This window comes from Pelophylax lessonae, assembly GCF_965119305.1.
Source record: "Pelophylax lessonae genome assembly, chromosome: 11".
NCBI lineage: Eukaryota > Metazoa > Chordata > Amphibia > Anura > Ranidae > Pelophylax > Pelophylax lessonae.
The window spans coordinates 80841188-80859629 of record NC_138778.1 but is presented as its reverse complement, the minus strand read 5'-3'; positions in this window follow the sequence as shown (position 1 = coordinate 80859629).

Here is an 18442-nt window from a genome sequence, read left to right as displayed (position 1 = left end):
AGCAGGTTTACCAATGGGGTTTTGATAAGCCTAGTTCCATGCTGGCCAGATTTCTTAGGCGCAAACAGTCAGCTTCTTTCATCTCAAAAGTTAAAACTGATAAAGGCTCCCTGGTGTACGATACGGGTTCTATAGCAAAAATGTTCAGGTCTTTCTATCAACAATTGTATCATGTCCACAAATCAACCCCTGACCAAGGGGCTAGACGGTCCAGGATCCTTGAATACTTGGCTAACGCTAAATTAACCAAGCTGGATAAGCTCCAAGCTCTGGAAGTGCAATTTACGCTAGCAGAATTGTCCCTGGATCTTGACTCCATGGCTAAGTGTAAGGCTCCTGGACCGGATGGCTTTACGGTTTCATATTATAGAACCTTTCATAAACACCTGCTTCAGGTTCTATGGAATATGCAAACTCTCTGCGTAACAGTGAACCTGTTATGCCAGAAACCCTTCATGCCCACTTAACGGTTATCCCCAAACCATGTAAGGACCCTACTCTGTGCGGGAGCTATAGGCCAATCTCACTCTTATGTGAAGATCTATGCCAAAGCCTTAGCACTTTGACTTCTGCCCCCGATGCCGGATTGGGTCTCGCGAGACCTAACGGGTTTCATCCCAGGCCGTGAAGCGAGATATAACTCCCTTCGCACTCTGTTACAGTTACATAGTTTGTGAGGTTGAAAAAAAGACAGTCCATCCAGTTCAACCCATGATGTGTGTGTGTGTGTTTGCTGTTAACCGTACATTGTACCCCTGTATGTTGTGGTCTTTAAGGTGCCCATCTTTTTTAAACTATTGATGCTCCCTGCTGATACTACTGCTTGTGGAAGAGAATTCCACATCCTTACTGCTCTGACAGTAACCCCTTACGTATTTAAAGGTTAAACCTTTTTTCCACTATTTTTAGTGAGTGGCCACGTGTCTTATTGTATTCCCTTTCTCTGAAAAGTTTGTTCCTTATTCTAGGGTCATCACCAGTACAGTATTTGTACATTGATATATCCCCCCTCAAGCGTCTCTTCTCCAGAGAGAATAAGTTCAGTGCTTGTAGTCTTTCCTCATAGCTGATGTCCTCCATCCCCCTAATTATTTTTGTTGCCCTTCTCTGGACTCTCTCCAGTTCCAGCACATCCTTCCTGAGGACCGGTGCCCAGAAATGGACAGCATACTCCATATGTGGCCGGACCAGAGTCTTGTAGAGTGGGAGAATAATTTCTTTATTTCTGGAGTGAATCCCCTTTATACATGCCAGTATTTTGTTGGCTTTGCTTGCAGCGGCTTGACATTGCATGCCGCTGCCAAGCCTGTTGTCCACTAGTACCCCCAGGTCCTTTTCCATCTTAGATTCACCCAGAGGTTCCCCCATAGTGAGTAGCTTGCTTTCGTGTTTGACGCCCAAGTGCATTACTATACATTTTTCAACATTAAACCTCATCTGCCATGTAGTTGCCCACCCCATTATTTTGTTCAGGTCCGCTTGTAAGGTTTCCACATCCTGCATAGAAGATATTGGCATGCTTAGTTAAGTATCATCCGCAAATACCGAGATTGTGCTAGATATCCCCTCCTCTAGGTCGTTTATGAATAAATTAAACAGGATTGGTCTCCTACAGACCAATTACAGATTAATGGCCCCTTAAGCGACCCCTTTACACTCCATAATGGTACTCGCCAAGGCTGCCCACTCTACCCACTTTTATTTGCCCTCTCTCCGTAGAACCCTCCCTGGCAACGGTCAGGAATTTCCGGGATTTTAGAAGTATTACATTTGGGAACATTGAACACAAATAGGCTGCTTACACAGATGTCATCTTTGTCATTTATGTCCCACAGCCACTTATCACCCTGCCTAATCTCACGAAGGCACTCCAAGTCTTCCAAGACATCTCAAATTTCAAAATTAATATGTCCAAGTCTGAAATGTTAAACATTAATGTCCCACACTCTATAGCCCACAGCTTAAAACAACTGTTTCCCTTTCAATGGCAACCCAAGTCCTTGAAATATCTAGGGATACATCTCGCTCCTAACCTTTCTTGCTTATTTAAACTTAATTACCTCCCCTTACTGATCTCCATTAGACGAGACCTAGGTCTATGTGGTCACCTTGCCACCTCATGGTTGGGCAGAATTAATGTGATCAAAATGAACATGTTGCCCAGGGTGCTCTTGTTTCAAATGATACCATATAAAGTACCTCCTGGATTTTTTCAAGTACTCTCATTAATTGCGCAATATGTTTAGCGTTGTAAACGCCCACTGTTAGCTAGGTACTCATTCAACATAAGGAGGGGCCTCTCCCTTCCAGATTTTAAAAATTACCAAGCTGCAGTGCTACAAAAGGACATTGGATTGGAAGCATAACCATGACTCTAAACTGTGGGTGACTCTGGAGAAGGACCTTTGTTGCCAAGATCTTTACACGCAGTTATGGATCCCACCGTCAAAGAGACTACTTTCAGACTAAACTTCTCCACTTACCCGGTCGACCCTCAATGTGTGGGCATCTCTGCATAAGAGTAATCACTGGCTCTTCAACTCTCCGCTTATGCCTTTATCAGGTCACCAATGGTTTCCTCCGCATCTAATGGATCAGCAGTTCCATAGGTGGCTCCCGCGCCCTAATATGCTACTCCATCAGCTTATCACGGACCAGAAATTGAAACCTCTCCAAGTTTTGATCAACTCCTCCCCGCCCACCTTTATGGACCACTGGAGGTATTCACAGCTTTCCGGTTTCGTCTCAAGTGTGCCAAAACCACTGAGGTGTCTCTGATCTCACACCGTTGGAACATCTATGCACACTCGGAATTACCCAAAGGATCTCCATCTTTGCTCTATAAAGCTTTACTGGCACTCTCCTGCTCCACTTCCCCAGGTTTTCTTAGTGCTTGGGAAAAAGATTTCAACAAGGTCCTTATGGATCAACAGAAGTTTAAAATTCTCCTCTTGGCTCATACCTCCTCGGTATCCTCAAAAACTGCAGAAGTTACAGTGCCTTGCGAAAGTATTCGGCCCCCTTGAACTGTTTGACCTTTTGCCACATTTCAGGCTTCAAACAAAGATAAAAAACACATTTTTTGTGAAGAATCAACAAGTGGGACACAATCATGAAGTGGAACGAAATTTATTGGATATTTCAAACTTTAACAAATAAAAAACTGAAAAATTGGGCATGCAAAATTATTCAGCCCCCTTAACTTAATACTTTGTAGCGCCGCCTTTTGCTGAGATTACAGCTGTTAAGTCGCTTGGGGTATGTCTATCAGTTTTGCACATCAAGAGACAGAAAACAGCTCGAGCTCAGTGAGGTTGGATGGAGAGCGTTTGTGAACAGAAGTTTTCAGTTCTTTCCACAGATTCTCGATTGGATTCAGGTCTGAACTTTGACTTGGCCATTCTAACACCTGGATATGTTTATTTGTGAACCATTCCATTGTAGATTTTGCTTTATGTTTTGGACCATTGTCTTGTTGGAAGACAAATCTCCGTCCCAGTCTCAGGTCTTTTGCAGACTCCATCAGTTTTTCTTCCAGAATGGTCCTGTATTTGGCTCCATCCATCTTCCCTGTCCCTGCTGAAGAAAAGCAGGCCAAAACCATGATGCTGCCACCACCATGTTTGACAGTGGGGATGGTGTGTTCAGGGTGATGAGCCGTGTTGCTTTTACGCCAAACATTTTGCATTGTTGCCAAAAAACTGAATTTTTGTAAAATCTTACCTGTAAAATTCCTTTCTCTGAGTCCTCCGACAGTCGCCGCCTCCTCTAAGTCATCACTGTTTGGTATTGACTTCCCATCCGCAGGAGTAGCTAGGCATATAGACTTAGTCCAAAGACAAAAGGCATTAGCATATACACACCCATGAGGGCTGTCCCATCTGGTCAATACCCCCCCTGCATAACCACTCCCAACTCAGTTTGGTAGCATAGCAGTAGATAATAAGATCCCCAAAAGAGGGGCGGGGGCGGCGACTGTCGGAGGACTCAGAGAAAGGAATTTTACAGGTAAGATTTTACAAAAATTCAGTTTTCTCTTACGTCCTCCGACAGTCGCCGCCTCCTCTAAGTCATCACTGTTGGGATGTCCCAAAGCAGTATAGACATGAGGGGTGGGAGACGCAACCATAGAAAAGGCAACGCAGTACCCACATCAGAGAAAGGAACCTTACATGCACTGTAAGAGAACCAACTGGGCAACAGAAAAAAACAATGCTCAACAGGAGCAACAGCCCAGGAAAGCAAATGCCAACAGCCAGGGACCCAGAAAAAAAAAACACAAGGGTCCATCATGGCACTGCCGCACTGAGAACTTTGCGGCCAAAGGAAACATCGACCGATGCCCGAACGTCTACTTTGTAGAATTTGGAAAAAGTGTGCACCGACGACCAAGTCACAGCCTTGCACACCTGGGCCACCGAGGCCCGATGCCAATAGGCCCAGGATGCACTCACAGATCTGGTAGAGTGCACCTTAACAGTGAAGGGTGGAACCCGTTCCTTCAAGGCGTAAGCCTGTTCAATGGTCTGTCTGATCCATTTGGCAATAGTGGCTGCAGAAGCAGCCATGCCCTTCCGAGGTCCCTGAGGAAGGACAAAGAGGGAATCAGTCTTCCGAAAGGACTCCGTAGACAGGTAAACCCTGATCACCCTGACAACATCCAAGGAATGCAGAGCAAACTCCTTAGGATGCTTAGGCTTCGTACAAAGCGAAGGCAGGACAATGTCCTCATTAATGTGGAACTCAGAGACCACCTTAGGCAGAAAGGAGGGATGTGGACGCAAAACCACCTTATCCCGGTGAATCACCAAGTACGGAGAACGGCAAGATAACGCTGCCAGTTCAGACACCCTGCGAGCCGAAGTGATAGCCACCAAAAAGGCAACCTTCTTAGACAGCAGAGACAAAGATATTTCCCGAATGTTTTCAAAGGGAGCACGCTGTAAGACGGACAGAACCAAGTTCAAGTCCCATGGAGGTAAAGGCTCCTTCCTGGGAGGAGCCAAATGTCGCACACCTTGAATGAAGGTGCGAACCAGAGAGTGAGATGCCAACAGGGCGTTGGAAAAAGAATAGCCAGTGCGGACACCTGGCCTTTGATCATGGTCAGCGCCAGGCCCTGGTCCACCCCAGACTGGAGGAAGGCCAACACTCTGAAAACCGAGTACGAGCGAGGGGAGAACCCCCTGGACTCACACCAGGCGAAATAAGCCTTCCAGGTACGGTAATAAAAGATTTTACCGGAGGAGGTCTTCCTAGCCTTGACAAGGTTAGGGATGACCTCAGAAGAGAGACCCCTGTCCTTCAGGACCTGGGTTTCAACAGCCAGGCCGTTAAAGCCAGCGACTGTAAAGCAGGATGGAAGATCGGACCCTGAGACAGGAGATCTTCCCGCAGAGGCAGACGCCACGGAGGCGCCACTGCCAGGTGAACAACGTTGGCGTACCAGGACCGGCGTGGCCAGTCCGGAGCCACCAGAATCACCAGGTGCGGTTCCGAGACCAATCTGCAGAGGAACCGGGATAGTAACTGAATCGGAGGAAAGGCATACATCAGACAATACTGATGCCAAGGGGCTACCAACGCATCAGAGGCGTCCGCCAACGGATCGCGCGTTCTTGCCACAAACCTTTCCTCCTTTTGATTTAGCCGGGATGCGAACAGATACACGTCCGGGGATCCCCACCTCGCACACAGCATTTGAAAGACCTCCGGGTGTAGGGACCATTCCCCCTGGTCCAGGGTCTGGCGGCTCAGATAGTCGGCCTGCCAATACTCCACACCCAGAATGTGAGCTGCCGAGATCGCGGGGACATGAGCCTCGGCCCAAGACAGAATGTCGGTCACCTCCTGGGCCGCCCGAGCACTCCTGGTGCCCCCTTGGTGGTTGATGTAGGCCACCGTGGTAGCATTTTTCGTCTGCCCCGAAGACGGCCCGACCACTGGAAGAGAGTTTTATCGCTCACAATTCCAGCACATTTATCGGGAGGGAGGACTCTTCCTCCGACCAAGTGCCCTGGGCAGACAGATTGCCCAGAACTCCACCCCAGCCCGACAGGCTGGCATCCGTGGTAATCACCGTCCACACCAACGGACGGAAGGACTTGCCTTCCGCCACCGACGGGGACTGGAGCCACCACAGAAGAGCCAATCTGGTCTGACGACTCAAGGAGACACACAGATCCAGGGACTGAGGCAGTCTGTCCCACCTGGCCAGGATCTCCGCTTGGAGAGCCCGCGTGTGGAACTGAGCAAAGGGTATCGCCTGGAAGGCCGATACCATCAACCCCAGGCCCTGCATACAGGTCCTGAGTGACGAGGATGGGCTGTCCCTGAGGGACCTGATCTCGTCCCGCAAAATCCGGAGCTTGTCCTCCGGCAAGAACACCTTTGCCTGAGCAGAGTCCAGAATCATTCCCAGGTAGGGAAGACGAAGCGATGGAGACTATGTCAATTTCTGAACGTTGATGGTCCATCTGAACTCCCGGAGCGTCTGCACCGTGGTGGACAGACCACGCACTAGGTCCTGGCTGGCACGTGATCTCAGAAGTAGATCGTCCAGGTAACCCAAGACCGCAATGCCCTGAGGCCTCAGTAGGCCCAGAACCGGCGCCAAACCTTTGGTAAACACCCTTGGTGCCGAAGCGAGACCGAAAGGTAACGCCACAAACTGGTAGTGGTCCTCTGCGATAGCAAACCGAAGGTACCGCTGATGACCCTCGAAAATGGGGATGTGCAGGTACGCATCCTTCAGATCTATCGAGGCCAGGAATTCCCCTGGATTTAGGGAGGCCACCACCGAATGGAAAGACTCCATACGGAACTTCCGAACACGCACGAAGCGGTTCAGTGTTTTAGGTCCAGAATAGGACGCACTTTGCCCTCCTTTCTGGGCACAGTGAACAGATTCGAATAAAGCCCCTGAAACCTGTCCCGATGAGGCACCGGCACAATCACTCCCTGAGCAAGCAGGTCCTGCACCGCTTGATGCAAGTCCTGCAGACGCCCCGGAAGCAGATGAAGATTGGAGGGAAAGAATCTGTCCGCCGGCCGGGAAAGGAATTTGATCTTGTATCCCGATCAAACGATTTCCAGAACCCACCTGTCCGATATCTGGAGCAACCAAGGTTGGAGGAAACCGCGCAAACGTCCCCCCACCCCTGAAACGGGTGAGAGCGCCCCTTCAGGCAGAGGCGGATTGACCCGCCGCGCCAGCATTGCCGGACTTCTGCTTACCCGCCCAGGGCTTCTTCTGACTGCCCTGGGCCTTGAAGGGCTTGCCCTTGGATTGGTTCCGAAAGACACGAAAGGACCCCTGATTGGATCTAGGCGCAGAACCCCGCTTGCCCCGAAAGGACTTGTTCTTCGGGTTCTGGGGAAGCATAGTGCTCTTGCCCCCCGTGACGCCTTTCACCAGGGTATCAAACGCCTCGCTAAAAAGGCGAGAACCAGCATAGGGAAAATCAGCAACTGTTTTCCGTGAGGACTGGTCAGCCGACCAGCTCTTCAGCCATATCAGTCGCCGGTTAAGTACCGCGACACTAGAGAGGCGAGCCACTAAGGGGGCCTCATTCAAGGCTGCATCACACAAATACATGACTCCTTGGTGGATCTGATCCACCATTTCCAGCCGGGCAGGAAGAACAACATCAGACACGAGATTGCACCTAAGCATCTTAGTCCAATCAGCCACCACCTGAGCCACCAGAACGGATGCGAAAACGGGTTTGAGCAACGAACCCACCACCGTATAGGAACGGTGAGCTAGAGACTCCAACCGCCGGTCCGTGGGGTCCTGGAAAACCGGGGTATCCTCAGTAGGAACCAAGGTAGCCTTGTTTAACAAGGCCACAGTGTGATCCACCTGTGGAGGCACACACCATCGTGATTCCATAGCCGGCGCAAAAGGATAAAGCAATTTGAACCGACTAGGTACCAGGAATGGACGTTTTAAGGTGCGCCACATTTCATTAACAGTGTAATGAAATTCAGCTGGGCAGGGGAAAACCTGCGCAGACTTGCGGGTCCTGTGCATCCCAAATGAGGACACAACGCCCGGAGGACAGGGCTCATCCTCTAAATGCAAGGTTTCCTTAACAGAAACAATTAACTCATCCATGGTCGCCCGTTCTTCAGGTGACCCCGGGGAGGAGGTATCAACCCCCTCCATTTCAGCCTCCCCCTTGGACCCCGGGGGGGGGTCCAGGGATGAGCGGGACCCTGAAAAGGGCACGCTCACAGCAGCAGCCATATCCCCATCTGAATCAGAAGAGAGACAATCTGGGCCTCTTTTTTGCAGCACGTTCAGACATCAGCATTTCCATATTAGACACGAAAGTCGCCACTACGGCAGCTAAATCGGGTCGCAGCGGGGCCACAGGAGAACTGGGGACCCCCACTAAAGCGGGGGGGAACTTGCTTTCATGAGAATCCATTGCTCAAAGTTCACAGAAAAAAAACTTCAATAAATGTGTACTGCCCCTTTTAAATCGATGCGGAATGCGCAGCCCACCGCTGCAGCTACAGTGACAAAGGCCCCAAAAGGAGAGAAAAAACTGAGCCAGAAGCGGTAATAGAGGAATATTGAGAGCGATAACCTGCAGAGCCCGCAGAGTGTTGCCACCGATGTCCTGCTGCATATGGAAAGGAAGTGCTGCTGAAGTAGGCTGAACTTAAAGACTTTCAGTCATAGGGAAAATGGCTGCCCCATAGGAATGCATTGGAGGCTTCAAGAAAATGGCCGCCGAACATGCGGTCGGACCGATCGTTCTACACCCACCAAAATGGCGGCGGATGGCGCCAAAACCGCATGCAGTATCGCCCACAGAGAGGCTGACCATGCCTGCCCAAATCAAGGATGGCGGACCGCGCGAGTTCACTCCGCTACAGTCGCCACACAAAGTCTGCACCCCCAACAATGCACCGAAGTGACACAGGGAAGGGGACCGCATCAGGGAGTCACACAGGCACAGACATGGGGGACACACAGCAACACAGACTGCCACCCCAGACAGAGGCCCCACACAGAAGTACTTACCTGTACCAGATGGCGTGGGAAGCCTCTATGCACGGAAAACCGCTGTCCTCACCTGGCAGGGAGTGCCGTGAGCCAGGGACATGACAATGCAGCACCGCAGATTTGTCCTGTGAGGTAGCCACCTCACGGCTGCATCCCTGTAGCGAACAAGGATGGGTCGTTCGTAATGCCAGGGCGAGCCATAGCTGAACGCTCGATGGTGGGCTGGGGGTCCATCGGACCCTTTTGCTCTGGAGAACCAGGGCGGTCAGTCCGAATCCCAGCACCGCATGATCCATCTATATCCGAAGAGAAGACTAACACTAGAAGCTGACAAAATAAACAGCTAGTAAAGTAAGAGAAAAAAAATGACATTTTCAAAGAAAATCAAATAAAAGATTAGGAAGGCTGAGACTGAAGCCCCAGCAAAAGGTAAGCCTGACTACTCCTGATGCTAGGCAGATTAAAACTGAGTTGGGAGTGGTGATGCAGGGGGGGTATTGACCAGATGGGACAGCCCCCATGGGTGTGTATATTCTAATGCCTTTTGTCTTTTGACTAAGTCTATATGCCTAGCTACTCCTGCGGATGGGAAGTCAATACCCAACAGTGATGACTTAGAGGTGGCGGCGACTGTCGGAGGATGTAAGAGAAATTATAGTTTTATATCTTTATGTTTGAAGCCTGAAATGTGGCAAAAGGTTACAAAGTTCAAGGGGGGCAAATACTTTCGCAAGGCACTGTAACTACAAATTACTCACATGGTGGCATATTACCGCAATCTCTCTCCATAACATGTTTCCAGAATCCTCCACCACATGTTGGAGGGGATTCGGGGGAATCCGCATCACATGCTCATATCTGTTGGACATGTCCCCTGATCCATAGGTATTGGTTGGAGGTCCTCCAATGGGCCCAAAAGATACAGGGCTGTCCCATTAGAGATGATCCTTGGGTAGTTTTGCTCCATTGTGCAGACGAGTCAGTTGGCCGGTATAAAATGTCAACCACCCCACACTGAATGCGGCAAATCCCTGATCCCTCGGTTTTGGAAACAATCTAAGGTTCCATCAATCCGACAGTGGTTGCACCACTGTGGATCATGTATATCATATGGAAGATATTACTTATGCCCATAGAGAACAGCCACATTTCTTACAAAATATGGGCCAGCTGGCTCGCCTTTACTCAAACAGCAGACTATGCAGCATTAATGTCTACGACTACTTGATATTGCTCATTGAAGTATCTAAAACTCAATATCCTCAATTGTTTATTACATAAGGCATACCCACGCTTTGGTCAGTCTCTTTTCCTTTTCTTTATTCTATCTTCCCTGACTCCCTCCCTTCTTTTTCTTCTTTTTTTCTCCTCTTAACCTGATGTGTTATTTTTAAAAAGGTATAGGTTGTTACCCATGTTCTTACTCATACATGTTCTACATGCTATTTTGTATGCTCCGCTTATTTTTTCAATAAAAATGTATTACACAAAAAAAACTTGAAAGGCTGAAACCCTTGTAAAAATGGATTTTTGTAAAATCTTACCGTAAAATCCTTTTCTCTTAAGCTCATTGACAGACGTAGTCCTCCTTGATTAATATCAACTCGGGTTATACTGCCCTCTACAGGAGTAGGACTAGACAGGAAAGAAAACGTTCTGGCCACACCCTAGGGGCAGTCCCAGAGGGTATACCCTCTCACTTCCTGCTACAGCAAATCAGTTATGTCACAAAGCAGTGTTTAGAGAATTTAACCCAACCCAACTCAAAAACAGAGGGGCGGGTACTACGTCTGTCAATGAGCTTAAGAGAAAAGGATTTTACGGTAAGATTTTACAAAAATCCATTTTTCTCTGTCGCTCATTGACAGACATAGTCCTCCTTGATTAATATCAACTCGGGACGTCCCAAAGCAGTGCCATAAATGAGGGGTGGGAAAATGGAAATCAAAATCCAATCTAGAAGGCCAAACCCGTGCCAACTAGAAGTTTTAAAGGCTCATCAATCACACGATGAGACTCAACTGAAATTCCAACGGAAAAAAACCCTCGAGGTAGACCACCGGTCTCCTCAAATTGCGGCCTGCAAAACCTTGCGGCCAAATGAGGCATCCGCCGATGCCATCACATCAACTTTATAACATTTTTTAAAAAGGTATGAACCGACGACCAAGTAGCCGCCTTGCACACCTGGACCACTGACGCCTGATGGCGGTAGGCCCAGGAAATAGTGAGCGCTCGAGTGGAGTGCGCCGCCTTAACGGAGGATTCCGACCCCTAATCGAATAAGCCTGTACCACCGTCTGTCTGATCCATTTGGAGATAGTCGCGGCAGATGCAGGCAACCCCTTTCTGGGGCCATCCGTGATCACAAAAAGTGAATCCGTCTTACGGAACGATTCCGTAGCCTTCAGGTATACCCTGATTGCCCAAACCACATCCAAGGAATGCAACGCATATTCCCGAGGATGATTGGGCTGAGGACACAAGGAAGGTAGCACAATATCTTCATTCAGATGAAAGTCTGAACCCACCTTAGGAAGAAAGGATGGCTTCAGATGAATAACTACCTTATCCCTATGAACCACAAGATATGGGGAATGGCATGATAATGCAGCCAGTTCTGACACCCTGCGTGCAGAAGTGATAGCCACCAAGAAGGCCACCTTCTGGGATAATGTAAGCAAGGGAATTTCCCTGATATTTTCAAAGGGAGGTTTCTGCAGAACCGACAAAACCAAATTAAGATCCCAGGGCGGTAAGGGCGCGCGCACTGGCGGAGCCAAGTGCCGCACCCCCTGGATGAAATTCCTCACCAAGGAATGAGTAGCCAGCGGCTTCTGAAAGAAGATTGCTAATGCTGAAACCTGACCCTTGATAGTGCTCAAGAATAGTTTCTGCTCAACCCCCTTTTGCAGAAAAGCCAAAATTCTGGTCACCAAATAGGTACGTGGGGGAAATCCCAACGATTCATACCACGCAATATAAGTCTTCCATGTGCGATAATAGACTTTGCTGGAGGTCGCTTTCCTTGCTTTAATTAGAGTAGGAATAACTGAAGCTGACAATCCCCTGTCCTTCAGTACCTGGGTCTCAATGGCCAGGCCGTTAAAACCAGCGACTGTAAAGCACGATGGAAGATCGGTCCTTGAGACCACAGATCCTCCCTGAGAAGAAGTCTCCAAGGAGCGTCTGCGACTAGCCTGCCCAAGTCGGCGTACCCGGCTTGACGAGGCCAGCCCGGAATTACCAGGATAACTGGAGTTCCGTCCACCTCTATCCTGCAGAGAAATCTCAGCAGTAACTTGAGAGGGGGGAAGACATACAGTAGCTGATACTTCCCCTACGGGGCGCTCAGTGCGACTTCTGCGTCGGCTAGAGGATCGCGGGCGCGAGCCCTGTTGAGCCAACCTGCCAACAGATCCATATCCGGGGTGCCCCAATGAAGGGACAGCTGGTGAAATACCTCTGGATGAAGAGACTATTCCTCTTGATCCAGAATCTGACGGCTGAAATAATCTGCCTGTCCACCCCCGTGATAAATATCGCGGAGAGAACTGGAACAACTGTTGCCCCAATAAAGAATGTTGGCCACTTCCATGGCCGCCAGGGCACTCTTGGTGCCCCTTGGTGATTGACATAAGTCATGACCGTGGCATAGTCCGATTGGATCCGAACCGGACTGCCCTGGAGCTGCTCGGTCCAGTAAATCAGACAAAGTCTGATCGCTCTCAGTTCCAACACCTTTATCGGTAACCTGGAATTTATCAGAAGAAATGACTTCCCCTGGCTGAGCATCGGAGACCGAAGCCACCAGACCAGAGCCTCCCTGGTCTGCTCGCTCAATCGGATCCGATTGTCCAGGGAATCGGGATTCCGATTCCATACGAGAAGAATCTCCTCTTTGGAGAATTCGGGTATGAGACTGGGCAAACGGTACTGCCTCCAAGGAGGCGACCATCAATCCCAGCCAGTTGACGGACAGCAACATCCGAATCCTTGACTGAATCTTCTGGAGTTTCTCCGCCTGGAGAAACACTCTTGCCAAGCATGTATCCAAAATTAGGCCCAGATAGTTCAGTCTCCTGGTGGGAACCAGGGATGATCTTTGGGAAAAGCAAAGAAAACGCTGATGTCCTGCGAAGATGGGGATATGAAGATAGGCATCCTAAATGTCTATAGATGCCAGGAAATCCCCCTGATGCAGGGAGGCCACCACTGTATGGATGGACTCCATCTCTTCCAAGACCAGAATTGGACGCACCTAGCCCTTTTTCCTGGGCATTGTGAACAGGTTCGACTAGAACTCAAAGGAATGGGAACTACCACTGCTTGTTGCATCAAGCTGTTCCCCGCAAAGCTTTTTAAGCGACCCGGGGATGTCGAATATTGGAAGGGAAGAATCGCACCGGTGGAAGTGATCGAAACTCGATCTTGTATCCCGACCATATGACCTAGCGAACCCCTTTATCCGGAATTCTGGAAAGCCCTGGATCCGGAAACCGGTGAAGACGTCCCCCCACCCTAGAGATGGGTGGGGCCCATTCTGTCAATCCAACGAGATAACAGTGGCTTTATTTAGTCTGGAAATCGGTGAGTCCACTATTGGTGGTACCGTCCATCTTTGTAATGAGGGATTCCTCAAAATGATAGCGCCTAGCAATGCGTTTGGAAATAGCAGGGGCTCGTTTACGGAAGACCCCATTTGGGCAAGGGAAACCCTTCACCATTTTGGTAGGCTTGCTAGTACCAAAAAAGGAATATGAGTCTCAGCTACCTCTGCCGGTGTAACCTCAAGATTTAAAGGTTTCCCTGCAATGACAAGCTCAGAATCCGTATCTGAAGTATCAGATGACATAGGAGTAGGCGGGGGGTCGCTCTTCTTGACCCCCGTCCCTGACAGGTTACCTCCACCCGGGATACCAAAGATTCCAAAACTGCTGATAATGCATCATCACAAGTGGGTTACTGGAGGGTCCTGCGGCCACCCCGAGGGGATCAGGTGGGGATACATGAGTGGCAGGGTTCATGTAACAAGACACTTGCCAGCAAACACAAAAAAAATGAATTGCAAGAAAAAAAACTTTTTTTTTTTTTTTTTTTAACTTAGTCCCCCAGCGCAGTAACGCCCCTCAGTCTACCTGCTTGGACCCCTCAGAAAGAGAGCGAGCGAGAGAGAGACCCCAAGGCTCAACTGATGCACAGAAGTTTCTTATCAACCTGCTTCCAGCACTGTCTGTTACAGACAGGAAGTCTTTGGCTTGCTTTCCCTGGGCCAAGGAGGCGGCTCCGCCCCTTTACACACCTTCCGGCGCCTCCCAATTACTCCACGAGGTGTTTGGTCACCTCAAACATGGCCGCCCCCATGCTGGAGACACGAGGCTACGCCAATATGGCGGCCTCGTGCGATCTGCAGGAAAATGGCGGCGGCCTGTGTAGGATAGCGGCGGCTTGCAAGCTAGCAGCGGCCTGCGGGATGTGTGCATTCGGCCTGTGCGGCCTGCGGAAGTGCCTCGGCCTGCGGGAGGTGTCCTCGGCCTGCGGGAGGCTGTGTGGCCTGTGAAAGTGACCGGCTTTCTGGAGGGATGGCGATCTGTGGCTGCAGTAACTCAGGCATAGGCATCGGCCTGTGTACACACTAGACAGGTAGGATACCTCTATACCTCAATAGTAATGCCTTTTAGTAGTCTGCCACTGACTTCAGTCACCCTTACAGTCATATAGTGACTTCAGATAGTCAGCTCCCAAACCAAGCCTCCTGGTTTCTATTCACAAAAATCACACTCAAATTGGGGGATCTGTGACCTGTTATAGGATAGAGGGGAGACCCAGAAAACCGAGTGTCCGACCATCCCAGCGAGGGGCCCGCGTCCACCAACAAACCCGACAGGGGGAGAGGGGGAACATTCTACTCACCATACCGGAACCAGGCGGGCGCCAACTCCTGACAGAACCCCTCTCCACCGGGGTGGGGGGGCTGTCGACCAATACGGACGCCGTGACTCTGTTCGTCATTGGCGTCCAGGCGAGACGTTTAACTCGCAGGGTCAGTCCCCGTTCAGTGGGACTATGTCGCGGCCGACCCAGCGCGGAGCTATGGCCTGCACGCGCTCGTAGGCTGAACTGGGGTGACCACTGGATCTCAACATCCAGCCCGTCGCCCAGTTTCAGCGTACTTGCTTGAAGATCTCACAGGAACACTGGAGAAAAAAAGCATTTCTAAAAAAAATCTTGCCAGGACCGAAGATCCTAGCAAGGAATCTAGGTCCTTACTCCTAACTAGACAGAAAAAAAACTGATTTGCTGTAGCAGGAAGTGAGAGAATATACCCTCTGGGACTGCCCCTAGGGTGTGGCCAGAACGTTTTCTTTCCTGTCTAGTCCTACTCCTGTAGAGGGCAGTATAACCCGAGTTGATATTAAGGAGGACTACGTCTGTCAATGAGCAACAGAGAAAATAGGTCTAATTCTTGCTTAAATCTTCCTATCCAGTTCTGGTGTCCCTTTAACCACTTATGGACCAAGCCTATTTGACATTTGCGGTTTACAAGTTAAAAATCAGTATTTCTTTGCTAGAAAATTACTTAGAACCCCAAAACAATTTTTTTTCTTTAGGCAGAGACCCTAGAGAATAAAATGGGGGATCAAAATAATAAGAGTGATGCGCCAGATACAAAAAATGCACAGTGATATTAAGAATGAAAATATGAATCAAAAACAATTTATGTGCTTAAACAGTGACATGTGCTAAATGATCCATAAAGAAGTGTCCATAAAAGTGTCCGTCAATTAATGCAGGTGTTCAAGGTGTTAGAGAAAATTCAAAAAGCCACCACAATGAGTGAATCCACCATGAGTCCACCAGGTGAAATGATCTCTCACCTCAACTCAGGACCCAAATGGGTCAGCAGCAGCATGTAATCAACAATGCAGACACAGATCAGACCAGAGGGATCTCTCCAGCCTCTCACCTCCGGATATAAAATCAGGCATATGCAAAGGGACAAAATGAGAGAAGAATCTAGTGCTCTCTGTAAGGATGCTCACAATTTTATTGTCGTATAGCGGCTGTACTCACATATAGAGAGCACTCAGCAGTGCTAGCTCGTAAGGCAGAGACAACGGCACCAGGAAGATGCACAGCGTCGGGTACGCAGGCTCTGCCCCCTATATGCGTGACGTCAGAGCTTCAACAGCATTGATTTCCTCAGTAGTGATGGAGTCTACGTGTCATACCCTGCATTAAGAAGGCCAGGCCCGCTGGAGAACCGGACCTCATAGGCTATTGAGCATCAAGCCCGCCCCTAAAATTACCGAAGCCATGGGACACCAGAACCGCAAACCCCTGCAGCCGAATCTGCAGTGTCACTTCACGGCGGGGCCAAATACATGTTCAGGCATATATACAAATCAATCTCAATAGTAAAAAGGTATATACCCCGGAGACTGCACACCTGAGCTGCCATTCTCCCTGTGCCTGCAATGCATACTAAAATACATAATCATACAAATAAAAACATCACAATATGAGGAAACCTTTAAAAATTCATTTAAAATTCATAAATATATACCGCTAAAAACAAAATAAAAACTTACCATTAGTGTACCGGTAACGGTCTCTCTTAACCCTTCCAGGGCGGCCTACATATGAGAGATTGTGGCTCCACCCCACAGGAAACACCACTAATTTGCAGCTGTTAAAAAGGTCCCACCCATCCTTGAGCTTCAGTAATAGAAAAGAAACTTTCCAACCGAACTTTCAAGGAATACAGTTATTCAATAACATACAGTTACATACATATATATCTATATATACACATTTACTCACCAACTCTGGGCGGGAAGTAGGCCGGCCGTCCTGGAAGGGTTAAGAGAAAAATGGATTTTTGTAAAATCTTACCGTAAAATCCTTTTCTCTTAGCTCATTGACAGACGTAGTCCTCGGTGATTCAACACCCTCGGGTTATGCTGCCCTCTACAGGAGTAGGGCTAGACAGGAAAGAAAACGTTCTGGCCACACCCTAGGGGCAGTCCCAGAGGGTATATCCTCTCACTTCCTGCTCTAGCAAATCAGTTATGTCACAAAACAGTGTTTAGAGAATTTAACCCAACCCAACTCAAAAACAGAGGGGCGGGTACTACGTCTGTCAATGAGCTAAGAGAAAAGGATTTTACAGTAAGATTTTACAAAAATCCATTTTTCTCTATCGCTCATTGACAGACGTAGTCCTCGGTGATTCAACACCCTCGGGACGTCCCAAAGCAGTACCACAAATGAGGGGTGGGAAAATGGAAATCAAATCCAATCTAGAAGGCCCAACCGGTGCCAACTAGAAGTTTACCATGCTCATCCTCAGTGATGAGACTCAACAGAAATTTTTCAACAGAAAAAAACCCTCGAGGTAGACCACCGGTCTCCTCAAATTGAGGCCTGCAAAACCTTGCGGCCAAATGAGGCATCCGCCGATGCCATCACATCAATCTTATAAAATTTTGTAAAGGTATGTACCGACGACCAGGTGGCCGCCTTACATACCTGGACCACTGACGCCTGATGGCGATAGGCCCAGGAAGTACTGAGCGCTCGAGTGAAGTGCGCCCTAACAGGAAACGGAGGATTCCGACCCTTAATAGAATAAGCCTGTACCACCGTCTGACTGATCCATCTAGATATGGTCGCGGCAGACACAGGCAATCCCCTTCAAGGGCTATCCGTGATCACAAAAGTGAGTCCGTCTTATGAAAACCACTTTAGGAAGGAAGGATGGATTCGGAAGAAGAACCACCTTATCCCTATGAACCACCAGATCTGGGGAACGACAGGATAATGCGGCCAGTTCTGACACCCTGCGTACAGAAGTAATGGCCACCAAGAAGGCCACCTTCTGGGATAATGTAAGCAAGGGAATCTCCCTGATATCTTCAAAGAGAAGTTTCTGAAGAACTGACCACACTAAATTAAGATCCCAGGCGGTAAGGGTGCGCGCACTGGCGGAGCCAGCTGTCGCACCCCCTGGATGAAATTCCGCACCAAGGAATGAGTAGCCAAAGGTTTCTAAAAAGAAGATTGCTAACGCCGAAAACCTGACCCTTAATCGTGCTCAAGGATAGTTTCTGCTCAACCCCTTGTTGCAGACAGACCAAGATTCGGATCACCGAATAGGTATGTGGGGGAAATCCAAGAGATTCACACCACGCAATATAAGACTTCCATGTGCTGGAAGTCGCTTTCCTTGCTTTAACTGGAAGCAGGAATAACTGAAGCTGACACTCCCTTGTCCTTCAGTAACTGGGTCTCAATGGCCAGGCCATTAAGCCAGCGACTGTAAAGCAAGATGGGAGATTGGTCCCTGAGACCGCAAATCCTCCCTGAGAGGAAGTCTCCAAGGAGCGTCCGCGACTAGCCTCACCAAGTCGGCGTACCAGG